General features: G+C 39.6%; 1 pseudogene; it reads right to left on the bottom strand.

The window, feature by feature from the left end:
- Positions 1–3,048: 3,048 nt before the first annotated feature.
- Positions 3,049–3,166, bottom strand: LOC135052060 (5S ribosomal RNA; annotated as a pseudogene).
- Between the last annotated feature and the right edge of the window lie 12,045 nt (positions 3,167–15,211).

Here is a 15,211-nt window from a genome sequence, read left to right as displayed (position 1 = left end):
CAGCCTGCCTGCTTCGTGGACCTGGGGGGGATGGCCCAAACCCACTAAGGGTTAATGGTCCCGTTCCCCGATGACAGGATGCTAGCTCCTGAGGGAACTATTCGCAAGCCCCACCATGGCGAACGTACATTCCCACAGCATGCCGCCACCCCTAACAGAGCCAGAAGAAAGAAGAGTGATGAGTACTGAGCCCGCGTCACAATTAGTGGGTCGTTGGCCATTATTGCGGCATAAGGGTACGGAGATGCACGGCTTCTACATGGGGCGGAATTAATCTCCAGATTTAGTACACTGTAGTGTACACAGTACCCAGACTGGCAATACAGGCTTAAAATGGGGCTTACTCTTATGCACTCATACACATAAAGCCAGTTTAAAGAAGAGTGGGAAGAATGCGTGCCATTGATGGGGCGAGGCTTCACTGTGAGCAGATCCAGCAGCTCACAGGTGCCATTTTCCCTCACTGCAGCAACACAGATGCTGACTAAAGGGATGCAAAACTCCACCGGATAGACTCCAGATTACCTCACTGGTAGCAGGGGGGAGCTATTTCCTAGTGTACTAAGTCCCTAATCTAGGTACTTGGTCTGCGACCCAGCTAAGCTTGGCTTTAGCAATAAGGGCACCGTGTGCTGGTTCTATCCTCTCTGTGTCTCTCGGGTAGGGCTCTTTGTGGGTTAATTATGCATTTAACACTTTTTCTGTGTGTGCTCTGTGACTGCTGCAGTATGTCAGGCAAAGAGTGTGTTTCATGTAAGGCACAGTGTTCCTCTTCTCCAGGGGGTTCACTAGTGTGTACTCAGTGTAGTATCTCTTCTCAGGCTAGTAGGGCGGAGCCAGCATGGTTGGACTCCATTACGGGGATGATTTACATCATCTATACTAAATTATCTTGTAATGAGAAAGAGATGCAATCCTTAAGACAGTCTATGGCTGAGTTTATGCAAAAGGACCAGCGTCTCAGTCCTCTACCATTTGTCAGAAATGGAGGAAGGTCAGGTGGACATAGAGGTAGGGGAGGGTACTCTGTCACAGGGTGTAGAGGCTTGCATAGATTCTATCAGAAAAGTCCAAATATCCCTGATAAGGTGACAGAGAAGTGTGAGGAATCTTTAATATAAAGAAAAAAATCCTCAGCCACTTCTCCCATATCAAAGGAACTATATACCCTGTTTGAAGAACCATGGGTTAATCCAGATAAGAAATTTCAAATTCCTAGGTGGTTATTATCATCTTTTCCTCCTGAGGATAGAAAAAAATAGGAAAATCCACTGATAGTGGATACATCAGTCTCCAGGCTCTCACGTAAAGTAGCACTACCTGTTCCTGGCGCAGCCTCCATAAAGGATACAGCTGATCATAAGAAAGTCTTTGTATTCAGCTGCAGGGGTGGTCCAGAGACCCACTATAGCATGTGGGTGGATTACTCAAGCTCTTGCTAAATGGTCTGGTAATTTAATTGAGGGGTTAGACACCTTACCTCAAGAGGAAATAGTTGTACTCCTGCAGCACATACAGGACTTTGCAAACTGTATAGTTGAACCAATTAAAGAGACAGGTTTGCTTAATGCACACACTACAGCTATGGCAGTGTCGGCACGCAGGGGACTATGGCTTTGTCAGTGGACTGCTGATGCAGACTCCAAAAAAGGTGTGGAAGGCCTGCCTTTTACAGGCGAGGCCTAATTTGACGACAAACTCGACAAGTGGATATCACGAGCTACTGTGGGTAAGTTAACTTATCTACCTTCTGCAGCTCCGCCAGCTAGGAAGGGCTACTCGGGACTCAAATTAAGGGTCAAGGCCAGAGGTTCATCTACCACCGCCAGAGGTGCTATAGGTAAACCACGCAAGCCAGCAACTGCTGGTTCACAGGAACCGAGCTCAGACTCTGCCTCCTCAAAACTTTCTGCATGATGGTGGACTGCGATGCCTGGGAGACTGGAAGGTGGGAGCCCGGCTAAAATTCTTCAGTCACACCTGGACAAGATATTGCCAAGATCCCTGGGTCATAGACCTTATATCCCAGGGCTACAGGCTGGAGTTCAAGGATCTCCCACCTCACAGATTCTTCAAATCAGGCTTACCAGTTTCACAAGAAGTGCTAGGAAGAAGTAAGAAAGACCCTGTGTTGGCGTACTCGTTACGAACAATATGTAGATTAAGACTTAACTTTTAATTGAAAACATTTAAAATCCTTTTATATGGAGAAAAGATTCTCAAAACCCTGTATCCAATATACTATGTAGATTTCCATGCTCAATACGTTTACATGTACGAGGTAAATAATCATCTAAAAGTATAATTATAATTAAGGCAACAGTAGCCCAATATGCAGCAGGATACTAATAGACCCTCATTTAGAGAATATAAGTGCAGCACCCTCTTGAAATGATGTCAATTGTATACTCCGTAAATTGGAAGTTCACAGTACAGACCAACAATTAAGAATAATAATGGATGTCAAAATGGGTGTGGTTCATCAAATCGACAGTGTCTAGGTCGACAATGTTTAGGTCGACCACTATAGGTCGACAGTCACTAGGTCGACATGGATGGAAGGTCGACAGGGTTTCTAGGTCAACATGTGCTAGGTCGACAGGTCTAACGGTCGACATGAGGATTTTTTTTTTTTGTCGTTTTCTTCGTAGAGTGACCGGGATCCCGAATTAGTGGACCGCGTTCACTCGCCATGCTTCAGGCATGGTGCCTTCGCTCCGCTACCGCTTCGCTCGGCACATTTTACCATTCCAATCGTAGTCCACGTGGATCGTTAAGTATAAAAAAATTCAAAAAAAGAAAAAAATGTGAAAAACTCATGTCGACCTTTAGACCTGTCGACCTAGTACATGTCGACCTAGAAACCCTGTCGACCTTCCATCCATGTCGACCTAGTGACTGTCGACCTATAGTGGTCGACCTAAACATTGTCGACCTAGACACTGTCGATCTTCAGACCGGATCCCGTCAAAATAGTAGAAGCTGGAAATAAGAAAATGTATGAATCTGCTGTCAACGTTTGACTGGGTTATAGATTCGCCCACAAAAAGACTACTACACTGGATATTCTCTGGGGGTCACCCTCCAGGTACTGGTCCGGCCCAACACTTTATTGCTTCCAAGTTCGGATGAGATTGGGCATTTTAAGTGTGGTTTAGTAGTAGACACACCTCCTGTATCTTGCCCAGAATCGTTGATGAGAGTTCATGAGTGAAGGCTAAAAAGGAAAAGTATAGGTGCAAGATGAAGAAAAGGGGATCTGCTGTTGGCGTTAACTGTGAGCTATCTGGAGGTTATCAGCCAAACAAAGCCTCACTGAATCACCAATGAGAGTCCTGAGTATAAAAAATAGTCTGGAAAAATATAGGTGCAAAAAAGTTGTGTATTAATCCTCTTAATGAGGAAAAAATATCAGACAAAGTGAAAGTATTCTGCCTGCTAAAGTTGTGACACTGTTGTGAAGATGCCACTTAATAAAATAATTTGGCTATCACAGAAAGAAATGTCTAAATAGTATTGTCTGAAATGGAGTTTATATAGTTCAGCTATCAAAAATGTTTGCGCATATCTAGAGTTGTGAAAAAATAACAGAATGGTATTACAGTCATAAAACATATACGTTAACTATATAGATCTCAAAATAATTATATAAATCGCAAATGGACACAATTTAGAAAGATACCATAAACGTGTTTAGGTAGTCACATTTGACTGATTTTCAAATAAGTAGCAATGCAGACACGATAAACCCAAGTTGGCTATGTATCGTATGAAATTCCTGTCTGAAACAGAGAAGTATTCTGTTTAACTGATAAAGTTGTTGCACAGCTAAGGATGTAGCAAAATTATGAATAAAAACATGACAAAGAAAATTAAAACAGCAGAGTGCCTTTGTGCTGTCTAGTTCATTTGTATCTTTTCACTCTGGCAGCATTGACACAAAAGTAACTTTTGCTAACTGAAACAAATGCTGCACAGCTAATCAAATATATATCCCACAGACATGGACACATGGATAAATTGTATATTTTAAAAAAAGGTTGCTATTTGCATAGGAAGAATAACACGATTATTTTGCGCAACTGAGAATATTACAAAGTAGCATATAAGACCATATTTTCTAACACTCTGAAAGTTATTACTTAGGTATTAGAGGTATTAGGAGAAAGATTACTAAGTTATATTAATGGCCACTACCATTGTATAAAAATATAAAAAAAATTCTTCATTCCAGGAGTAAACAACTAGGAAGCAGACTTCCTCAGCAGACCAGACCTGCACCCAGGAAAATTTGGCCTCCACCCGGAGGTGTTCCAGTGGCTGACACATCGGTGGGGTTATCCACAGATCGACATGATGGCCTCTCGACTCAAGTGATATTGTTCCAGGTCGAGGTACCCACAAGCTGTAGCGGTTGATGCCTTGACAACTCCATGGGCTTACCAGTTGGTGTACGTGTTTCCTCACATTCCTCTGATCCCAAAAAATCTCAAAAGATTAAAAAGGGAAAGAATTCAAGCATTTATAATTGCTCCAGATTGGCTGCGAAGGGCATGGTATGCGGATCCTCTCGAGATGCTAATCGAAGACACGTGGCCTCTGCCTCTTCGAGAGGATCTTCTGCAACAGGGCCCGTTTGATGGCATGGAAGTTGAACGACTGATTCTAGCCTGGAGAGGTATTCCTAACAGGAAGGGGGTAACGTCAAAACATTACCATCATATCTGGTAGAAATATGTCTGTTGGTGTGAGAGCAGACAATATTCTACGGTGGAATTTCATCTGGGACGTTTTCTGCTTTTTCTGCAGTCGGAAGTTGATGTGGGCCTATGCCTAGGCTCCATAAAAGTTTAGATTTTGGCCTTGTCTGTTTTCTTTCAGAAACAATTGGCTTCTCTCCCCAAGATCCAGACATTCTTCAAGGGTGTTCTTTATATCCAGCCTCCCTTTGTGCCTTCCACGGCACCTTGGAATCTTAACTTGGTTCTGAATTTCCTCCAATCAGACTGGTGCCATAAGCTGCTGAGACAGGTGAATTCTCTGTTCATCATATGGCCTGCACTCTAAGGGGTATACTTACTAAGATTCATGTTTCTCCCTATTTGGTTAGAGTTTGGACTCGAATTTCATTGTTTGTGTTTTTCTGCAACTTTTTGTGTTCATAATTGGTAATTCACTAAGCTCCCACGTTTTTGGTTTTCGTATTTTCCAATGTCGATGGTATTCGTATAGTAAAACACATTTCACGGCCAGATTAGTGTTGTTTGTCTGGACATGAGTGCTTGTTACTTCAGATTCATAATTTTACTATCGCGGCAGTGTTGTTTTTTGTTCGCGGACGTGTTTCCTCTTGTACTTTCTTTTTTGTCACTTGGTCATGATTGGTTGCGTTTCAGAGGAAGGGGTATCTTTGCGCAACCATATAAACGTGCCCCAAATGGCTCGAACCTCATGGGTTTAGTTAGTGGAGAGGTGAGAGGTTGTGTTCTGTGGAGTTGGTGAGTAGGTTGGTGGATTTGTGGTTTTTGTCGATTTCTGAGTACTGTATTGTGTGTGAAAGTAGTCTTGTCATTCTGGTTGTGTAGTCATTTATTAGTTTGTCTGAGTTTTTGCCTTATTTAATTTAAGTCTGTTGTTAGTGTTTGTGTGTGTGTGTAGAGGTGAAGGAGTGTGTTGTTTGTTTTTTTATTTCTCAGTGTTCATTGTTTGTCTTAATGATGTCTGACTCTGAGGTGGAGGAGGTGAGTGAGAGGGAGGTGGTGAGTGAGTGAAGTTGAGGAGGTAAGAGAGGTTGCTGATCCAGCCTCTAGTGACAGTGATGCAGCTCCACAGCCATGCACCACTACTAAGACTGGTCGCAATGTGAAATTTAATTTTGCTGAGAATGTGGCTTTGGTGTGTGAGCTGATGAAATATCATCATCAGCTGTTTGGGCCTTAGTCATTGAAGGTGAAATCCCACAGGAAAACTGTCTTGTGGTCCAAAGTTGTGGCGGCTGTGAACAGTGAGGGCATTGTCAAGCGGACAGAGGACACGTGCAGCAAGCGCTTTTATGACATCAAGCAGTGTGTCAAGGGTAAAATGGCTAAGGAGGCCAAGTCGACTCGACAGATAGGTGGTGGTCATCCATTTGTTGCTACATATCTGGAGTACGAGGAACCCATGAGGAGCCTAATACCTTCAGAAGTTGTGAAGGCTACTTATGTCCTGGATTTTTTCCCCATGTATTGCATTTTTTTTTAAATGCTGCAAGTCACTTTCTGCATATGTGTATTGTAGTTGTGCTGTGGGTTTTTTGTGCAGTAATGTTTTGTTGTGTAATGCATATATTGTAATACTGTATACTTATTTGTCTGGGTCATGAGCCTGAGTGCCATACTCTTGTGTTTTTTTTTCTTCTTTTTATTATGTTCAATGGATGTATGGTTTTTAAGTTTGCCATAGTTTGGTGTTTTGGAGTAGTTAGTGTATTTGCCTACAGTATGTACTTGTTGTTAATGTCTAATGTTTGGTAACTTTGTGGTAAAATGACAAAACCACCTCTTCTGGTTTTGTTTGGTTAAGGACATTTTATTATGGTATTGTAAAGGACTAATTCAATCATGTATATGTTGTAGCGTCATTTTTCTAGGTGAAATAATGTTTTTTTGAATTGGTTCTTCATACTGCTTTCTTTGAAAAAACCTTTTACATTTTTGGCTCTCCGTTATTTGGCTGCATTATTGTCATTTGTAGTGTTGTGTCTTGTTCTAGCAAATGTGTTTTTTTTGTGGGTGTTATTTTATGATTTGACCATCAAACTAAGCACATTGATCAATGATGTGTGTAGTTATGTGTATTTTTATGAGAAAGTCCAGAAAATGTACACAAATATATCACAATGAAGGCAAGGTGTCCCTCTACTAAACTGGCTTAACTGCAGGGGCAATCACTAGCATTGCTGTACTGCCGGTTACTCCCAAGGGACTGTTGGCTTCACCCAACAGACTGTTGATGGGTAATAGAATGTGGATAAGGCAAACAAAACCTGTGATCATACAAACTAGCATGAGTTGAAGCAAAATACAATTTGTAAGCAGAATTAAAAAAATTAAATTTTAATGAATTTGCAGCTATCAAGCCCAAATTGTGCTGGATGGAGATTAATAGAATTGTGGCTTCTTACAAACCTAACCACTGGGCCAGTGTAAACATTAAAATTGTATATTAAAAAAATGGATACATTTCCATGTTAATTCCTTTTTATATTTGTTTCTAAATTATAATGTGTTTCTCATTATAAGCTTAGCCTTTCATCATTTTTTTTGTTTGTTTTTTCGGGACAGAAACAATATGGATGCTTGCCTTGCTTTCTCTATTAGGTTACTGCTTTATAATTGAAAATGCATTTTCTAAAAAATATTATGGTCCATTGATTAAATAATATTGAAGTGCAATGATCCAGTTAATGAAATGTATGTTGTGTTTAATACATATCCCGTTATTGACTTGGCGTAGGCCAGAAAACATTTTTTTTGTTTTAGTTAATTACCTAATATCTAATACAACAAGGGAGCTCATTAAAAAAATAGCAAAGACAAGAGAAAAGGTGTCAGTGAAACCTAATTAACAAGCAAGATACCAATTAACACATTACATATCAAACCTGGTATATTTTTGTGGCAGATCAGAGAAAGCTAAATAAAACCACAGCTGGCTATTCACATGGCATGTTTATTCATACAGCATTGCACAGACCTAGCTTATAAATTAGTATAAAAGTTTGTCAGTTTGAATTTTTCAAAGACAATTTGTGAACTGATTTAATATGACAAATAATGTAAAATACGGGATATAGGAACTTTTTCTAAATAAAGTATACATTATATCAAATATATATGCTGTTTAAAATGTTTCTGGTAAAATGCATTTTTAAAAATACAATACATATTTTTTGTGGGGGTTAAGGGGATTTTAAGAAGATGCACAGGATAAAAAATAAGATGAAAAATGGACAAAAAAAGTATTTTACAATGTTACGGAAAAGAAATACTCCGAAATTTACACTTGAATTTTTGCTGTAATAAACTGTATGTTTGATCAAATGACTAATGAGATTTTTGTTGTATTTATTGTTTGAATTAGTACTTTTTAATACAATAGGAAAATAACTGGGAAGCTCAGAGCAGAGTATTTTGTCAAATGGGTTCTATTCTTATCTAAGAAGATACAAATATTTTCATGCATTGTAAATATCTCAGCATTTATTGCCATGGAGACCACAGGTATAACTAGGGTTTTACAGCCGGAGTGACTGCACAGAGTGCACATGACCTGTGTGCAGAACCAGCCACCGGCACCCGCTATCCTCCCATGTATGTGACACCACCACTGATTGCCTACTACCCGATGGCCGCTGCACTGTATAATAGTAGCAGTGTATCTGGCTCCTTCTCTGCCAGAGACACTGCTGCTAATATAAATTACATTACAGCGGGCAGCACTGTCTTCCCCAGGCACTCTACCCCCTCTCTGTAGTTGTTGCTGGAGAAGGAGGAATGATAAGGAGGAATGAGGAGGAGGGGCTTTACAATGTCATAATGAGAGATATTCAGTTGTTTGAAAAGTCGGTTGGGTGTCTTTTTTCTTGTTTATTAGATAGGAAAAAACAGACACCCAACTGACTTTTACAACAATTGAATACCCCCTAATGTGTATAAGGGTCTCTAATGTGATGTATCATGTATAAGCAGCTCTTAGGTGATGTAATAAGTATAAGCAGCTTTACTGAGGTCTGACATTTATACGAAGCTCTACTATGGCATAATATGTAGAAACAGCTCTACCGTGGTGTTATGTGTATAAGTGGCTCTACTGTGTGATGCAATGTTCACACAGTAGGTAGCTGTACGGTGGCATAGTATTTATAAGCAGCTCTACTGTGGAGTAACATATATAAGGTACAGCAAAATTTGATTGGACAGAGATGGCGCTATGTGTTAGGGAACAACTTTACTCCCCTGTTAAATTATGATCCTCGTCGTCTTCACAGGTAGGGATTTCAATCATATGAAAGAGAGAAAAACACAATAAAAAATAGTGTAATCCTGTTTACAATGTTTGAATGGATCACAGTAAGTGAGCAGTTCTAATGGATTTCCAGAGATAGGCCACCACCTTACATAAAGAGTTACTGGGGCTGCCCCCTAAACAGAACACTCACATCAAGTGCTTTTTAACAAGCTTCTCAATAAGTGCCTCTCTAGTAAATCCCCTCTCATAGAGAAAAAGTTACTGGGGCTGCCCCTAAACAGAACACTCACAATCAAGTGCTTTTTCACCAGCCTTTCGATAAGTGCTTTTCCCTGGTTGGTGCCACCATAGACAATAAATGTACTGGGGTTGCCCCCTCTGCAATCAACTCACTGTGGTATGCTTGTCTTGTTTGCATATAATACAATACTCCAAATGTTCCTTTTTCCTCTGATCCACCATGTGCTCCGTTTTTATTCAGAAAGTATGCTCCCCAATATTTAGCATGAAAAAAACACAAAAAATAGTGTAATCCTATTTACGATGGTTAAATAAATGACAATGAGTGAGCAGTTCCAATGGATTTCCAGAGATAAGACGCCACCTTTCATAAAGAGACTGTTGTTGGGGCTACCCCCTAAACAGAACACTCACAGCCAAGTGCTTTTGTGTCAAGCTTCTCAATAAGTGCCTCTCTCTGGTTAGTCCCCTCTCATAAAATAAACTGTTATTGGGGCTACCCCCTATACAGAACACTCACAGCCAATTGCTTTTTTTACAAGCCTTTTAATCAGTTTCTTTCCCTGGTTAGTGCCACCATAGAAGATAGATGTACCGGGGTTACCCCCTCTGCAATCAACTCACTGTGAAACACTTGTCTTATTTGCATATAGAAACACTCCAAACTTTCTCTTTCTCAAATCAACCATCGGCTCCGTTTTTACTCAGAGAATACGATCACCAATAATTAGCATTAAAAAAAATGATTTAATCCACAATGTTCTCAAATAACATAAAACACTCCATAAAAACTGCCTAAAATTTTACATAAAAGGTGAACTTTCCACCCAGATAGGGGAGACTTTTCCCTGATGTTACAATGGATCCACAAATGGAAAAATGTCTCACCGCTTCTCCAGGTGTATGCACCATAGAAAGAAGTCCCGCCAACGTGTTTCAATCCCAAACAGGATCTTTTTCAAGGTATATAGGACTTCTGCATTGTTACAGCCATTTATACTCCTTCTCATTGATCCCAGCCAATCATATCCCCAATGAACATAAAAGTATGCATATCAAAATTTTCTTACATCTATACATTCATAATTTTACTCTAATCCATGTTCCCGGGTATCCCCAGTCTCCTCTTCCATGTAAACATGATTCCAAAAGATTCCCGCCAAAAGATGATGTCCGCCCCTTCTGCCAACCATCTGCATCTGCCCGCCGTGACCGGAAGTATTTCCACACATATGACCAGCTCCTTCCACCAACTACTATATCTAAACCAGCCATGTGCATATTCCCTCCAGACCCGGATGCGTCCCGCATCTGGTCGCGTCACTCTTTAAGTCCGTCGCTAGATGTAATATCCGGACGTTACTCTAAGGTTCCCCTTTGTTTCCCAGAAGTGATGTCACCGGATGCGGTGAGGCGGCCATTTTCCCGGAATCCTTCGTATGTGACATTTTTTTCCAATATGTCCAGTCCACATATCTCATTCTAAATATGTCCATAATTCCTTGATATTTTTTCTGTATTCTGCAGCTCAATTTCCTTTATTAATAGTCCATCTAATATACTGAAAATAAGCATAAAAAGAAAATACATGGAGAGAAAAAGAAGAAAAAGATGTTGAAGTATTTTACATGATTTCCAGATAGTCACACAGAATATCACAAAAACCATTTGACCTCGAAGTCATTATTCAGTCCCCCTGGGATTAGAGTCCCATATTAGAATATAATTTTCATTTCATTCTTAGCAATGGATTTTGTGATATTACATTGTCTCTTATTTTTTTAAATTTGTTTTAGACATATAAAAATTCTTAATATGATTAGTGTCACAATCATGAACTTTTTTAAAGTGTAAAGAAAGGGAGTGGGTTTCTAGCCCTTTTCTTATATTTCAGAGATGTTCCCCTATTCTTACTTTCAGGGGTCTTGTTGTGCTCCCTATATAAAATTTCCTGCACGTGCACTCAATGGCATATATTACATCCCTACTAGTGCATGTGATAAACTCTTTTATATTATGTACTTTCTCATTGATTGTGACAGCCTCACATTTCTTAGTTGTATTACCTTTGATGTTTTGCAACCTATACAGGTGCCACACCTATAGAATCCAGTTGACAAAATTTTCCCTACTTTTCTCCCTTGGTTCAGATGTGCGCTCTGTACCAGACAATCTTTCAAATTGGAGGCCTTTCTATATATATAGCTAGGCTTTTTCAGAATTAGAGATCCTATCACTGGGTCCCTCAATAATAGTGACCAATGCTTTTTGAGGGCATACTCAAGCTCTTTATGTTGGGTGTTAAAATCAGTTATAAATGCCCAAGCATACTTATTCCATTCTTTGATTTTTCCCGTAGTTCTTAACAAAGTTTCTCTATATGTTCCTTTTGTGACTTCCATCCCATTATCTATTTTATTAGGGTTATATCCACATGATTTAAAAATGGAATTCACTGCTCTTCGAACACCTGTATCTCTGAACAGTTATGTCTTAAATGTTTTAGCTGGCCCCCAGGGATAGAGTCTAGCCAGTTGACATGGTGACAACTTCCAGACATAATATAAGATGATTAATCCATAATTTTCTTGTAGTTTTTAGTGTGTATCATGTTTTCTTTAATGTACACCGTCACGTCCAAATAATTTATTTCCACCTGACTTTTTTCAAATGACAATTTAATATTATTGTAATTTTCATTCAGATACTCACATAAAAAATCTAGACCTACAAGATCCCCCTCCACACGAAAAAAAATGTCATCGATATAACGTGACCAGGACACCAAGTTTACTCCAAATGGGTTGTTACTCCACACTCTTTTATCCTCCAAACAACCCATAAAAATGTTGGCATAAATTGGAGCAAACCTGGTGCCCATGGCCGTGCCCCTCTTCTGTACAAAAAAAATCGTCCTTGAACAAAAAATAATTATGGTGAAGTATGAATCCAATACTTTTTATCAACAATTCCTGCAAATTCACATCATAATCTGTGTTTTCTAAATATCTGGAGACTGCCTCTATTCCCTGCGTATGATCTTATATAACGAACTAACATCGGCGCTCACGAGCCATAAACCTTCTTCCCATGTAATGCCCTCCAATACATTCAAGAAGGCCGCCGTATCCTTAAGATGTGATTTGTTCTTTATGACCAGGGGTTGTAAGTAGTGGTCTATATATTGAGACAAATTCGCTGTCAATGATTCAATCCCCGAGACTATAGGACGTCCCGGGGGATTGATAAGGGATTTATGGATTTTGGGAAGCACATACAGAACTGACATAATGGGTTCTTCCATAATGATAAACTTATTTTCCACATCACTCAAGGTTCTGTTCTTCTCGTAAATGTCAATTAGGGCATTTAGTTCTACTAGAAAGGTATCTGTAGGGTCATTCCTTAGTTTCCTATACGTGCCTCTATCAGCTAGTTGTCTAAAAACCTCTTTTTCATAATGACAGATATTCATGACCACTACTCCTCCGCCTTTATCGGCGGGTTTGATTATTATATCCTTATTCTTAGATAGATCCTTCAGGGCTTGTCTCTCCTTCCATCTTAGATTATACCTAATCTTTTTCTTCTCAATCCTTTTAATATCTTCCAAAACTTGGGTACTGAAGGCATCTATGTAACTGCCTTTCAGATGGGTGTGGTTAAATGTGGACCTGGGTTTAAATGGGGTAGTGGACCCTACCTCCTTTTCCCCTGTATCCTGATCCTCCTCCTTTGTAAGGAAGAATTTTTTTCTGGCCAATTTCCTTGTGAACTTTTGAAGGTCCACAATGATGTCAAATGAATTACATCTGGCCGCTGGAGCATACTTTAATCCTTTCTCTAGAAGGGTTCTTTCTTGGACGGATAACTCATGGGTACTTAGGTTACATTTTTAACCTTTCCCCCACTTTCCTTTGGATTTTCTGTTTCCTTGGGTAAATGCTCTCTATTCTCAACATTAGTCACTTTCTCTAAAAGTTCTTTTCTTTTCTTATTCTTTTTCCATTTTTTAGAGGGATTTCTCTTTCCACCCCTCTTACCCCTTTTGGTTTGCGTTGCGCCCAGTTAGACACTCAAATTATTTTTCTAACATGTATAAGGGGCTCTCCTGTGGTGCAAAGTATATAAGGTCCTCTACTGTGGTGTAATGTGTATAACAGTGATGTGTGATGAGGTGAGGCAGGTGAGGCAAAGCTTTTCCTATCATACACCAGTGTACTCCAAAGTTTTGATTAGAAAAATTATATTAAAAATACAAAGAATATATTATAAATATTTTCTTTGTATTACTCTAATCATTTTTATAGTCAAAATTCTTATGTAAAAAGTCTCTACTTTATGGTGTAACATGTATAAGTGGTACAATTGTGTGGTGTAATGTGTATAAGGGGCTCTATTGTGTGGTGTAACATGCATGCTCTACTTTGTGGCATAATGTATATAATGGATACTACTGTGTGGTATAATGTGTATAAGGGGCTCTAGTGTGTGCAAAATATGTATAAGGGACAATACTGTGTGGCATAACATTTATAAGAGGTATTACTCTTTGTATAGTGTGAATAATGAACACTACTGTTTGGTGAATTGGTACTGTTCTGTGGCCATGCACCTTCCCCATGAAGCCACACTCTTATATTTTAGGGTTACACTGGCCCCTTTTTATACATGTGAAGCGATGGAGCACCAATTCACTTTCTACCAATGGAGCACCAATTCACTTTCTACCAATGGAGCACCAATTCACTTTCTGCCACCGAGCACCAAAATGTCTAGTTAAAGCTCTGTTTGAGACTACATCACAATATCTACACACTGTTTTTTACCAGTGTGTAGATATTATTTATCAATAATGAAAAAAAGTACAATCCGTGAGTACTTTGGACATTGGTGCTGGTAGTGCATTCAGCTGCTGTGTGCAACTCTTACTCTAACCTGGGTAAAAGATCAGGGGCCCATATGAGTATGTTGCATCATTGTGCTTAATCAGCAATTAAACTGCACTAATTCCTTTGTGACAAGATTGTTATCCCATAGATCATTGTCGGACTGAGGCATGAAGGGCCCACCGGGGGAATGCTTAGGGGTGTGACCAGCCTACAAAGGGGGTGTGGCCAGCATCCACAGAGGCTTGAAATACACAATAGTTTAGTATAGTGTAATGCAACATATCTACCATGTATAATACAAGTGCACAGTCTGGAACCTGATCCTTAGAGGAAGGAGTGGACCCTCAGGCAGTGGGGCCTACTGGTGGTTTCCCTGGTACCCCTGTGGGCCAGTCTGACCATGCCTTAGATTGTAAGCTTGCGAGAAGGGCCCTCCTACCTCTATGACTGTTTGTTATTACCCAGTTTTATCTTCTCATTTTGTCCAGTTGTAAAGTGCAATGGAAGCTGTTGGATGCCACTATATGATGCAAATTAGATGCTGATTTCAGAATTAAGTTTAAAAGTCTAGGGACGGTCAATTAGTGGCCCTCTAGTTGCTGATGAAAAACACATCCCAGCATGCTATGCCATAGTTTTAACATGCCCTGATAGCAAAAGTGTGGCAGGGCATGGGATGTTTAGTCCCACATCAGTTACAGGGCCCTTATCTAAGTTATACCATGAATCTCGCACCATAAGGTTCAAAAAGATTTGGTTTATGTGGACACATCTATATATTTTAAAGTCTGAAAATTACTACAATTTTACAATTACAATTGTCTGATGAGAACTGAAGCTTACATCAAGAATAGTATCACCATATTGGAAATCAGCATGAATCCAAAGTTTGGACCAGAAAAAGTATAGTGTCAGTATTACATTGCACATATAATGAAATGTAGCAAATAGATACAGATACTGTACAAATGGGAGGTACGATACATTCCTCAAAATATGGAGCAGAAATAAAATAGTTTAATCCAAGTGGTTATAAAAAAAATGTTCTAAAGGAAGATGAAAGGGGG

Source organism: Pseudophryne corroboree, chromosome 2 (assembly GCF_028390025.1).
Source record: "Pseudophryne corroboree isolate aPseCor3 chromosome 2, aPseCor3.hap2, whole genome shotgun sequence".
Classification (NCBI taxonomy): Eukaryota; Metazoa; Chordata; class Amphibia; order Anura; family Myobatrachidae; genus Pseudophryne; species Pseudophryne corroboree.
The sequence above is the reverse complement of the archived record's forward strand: the minus strand, read 5'-3'. Positions and strand labels throughout refer to the sequence as shown.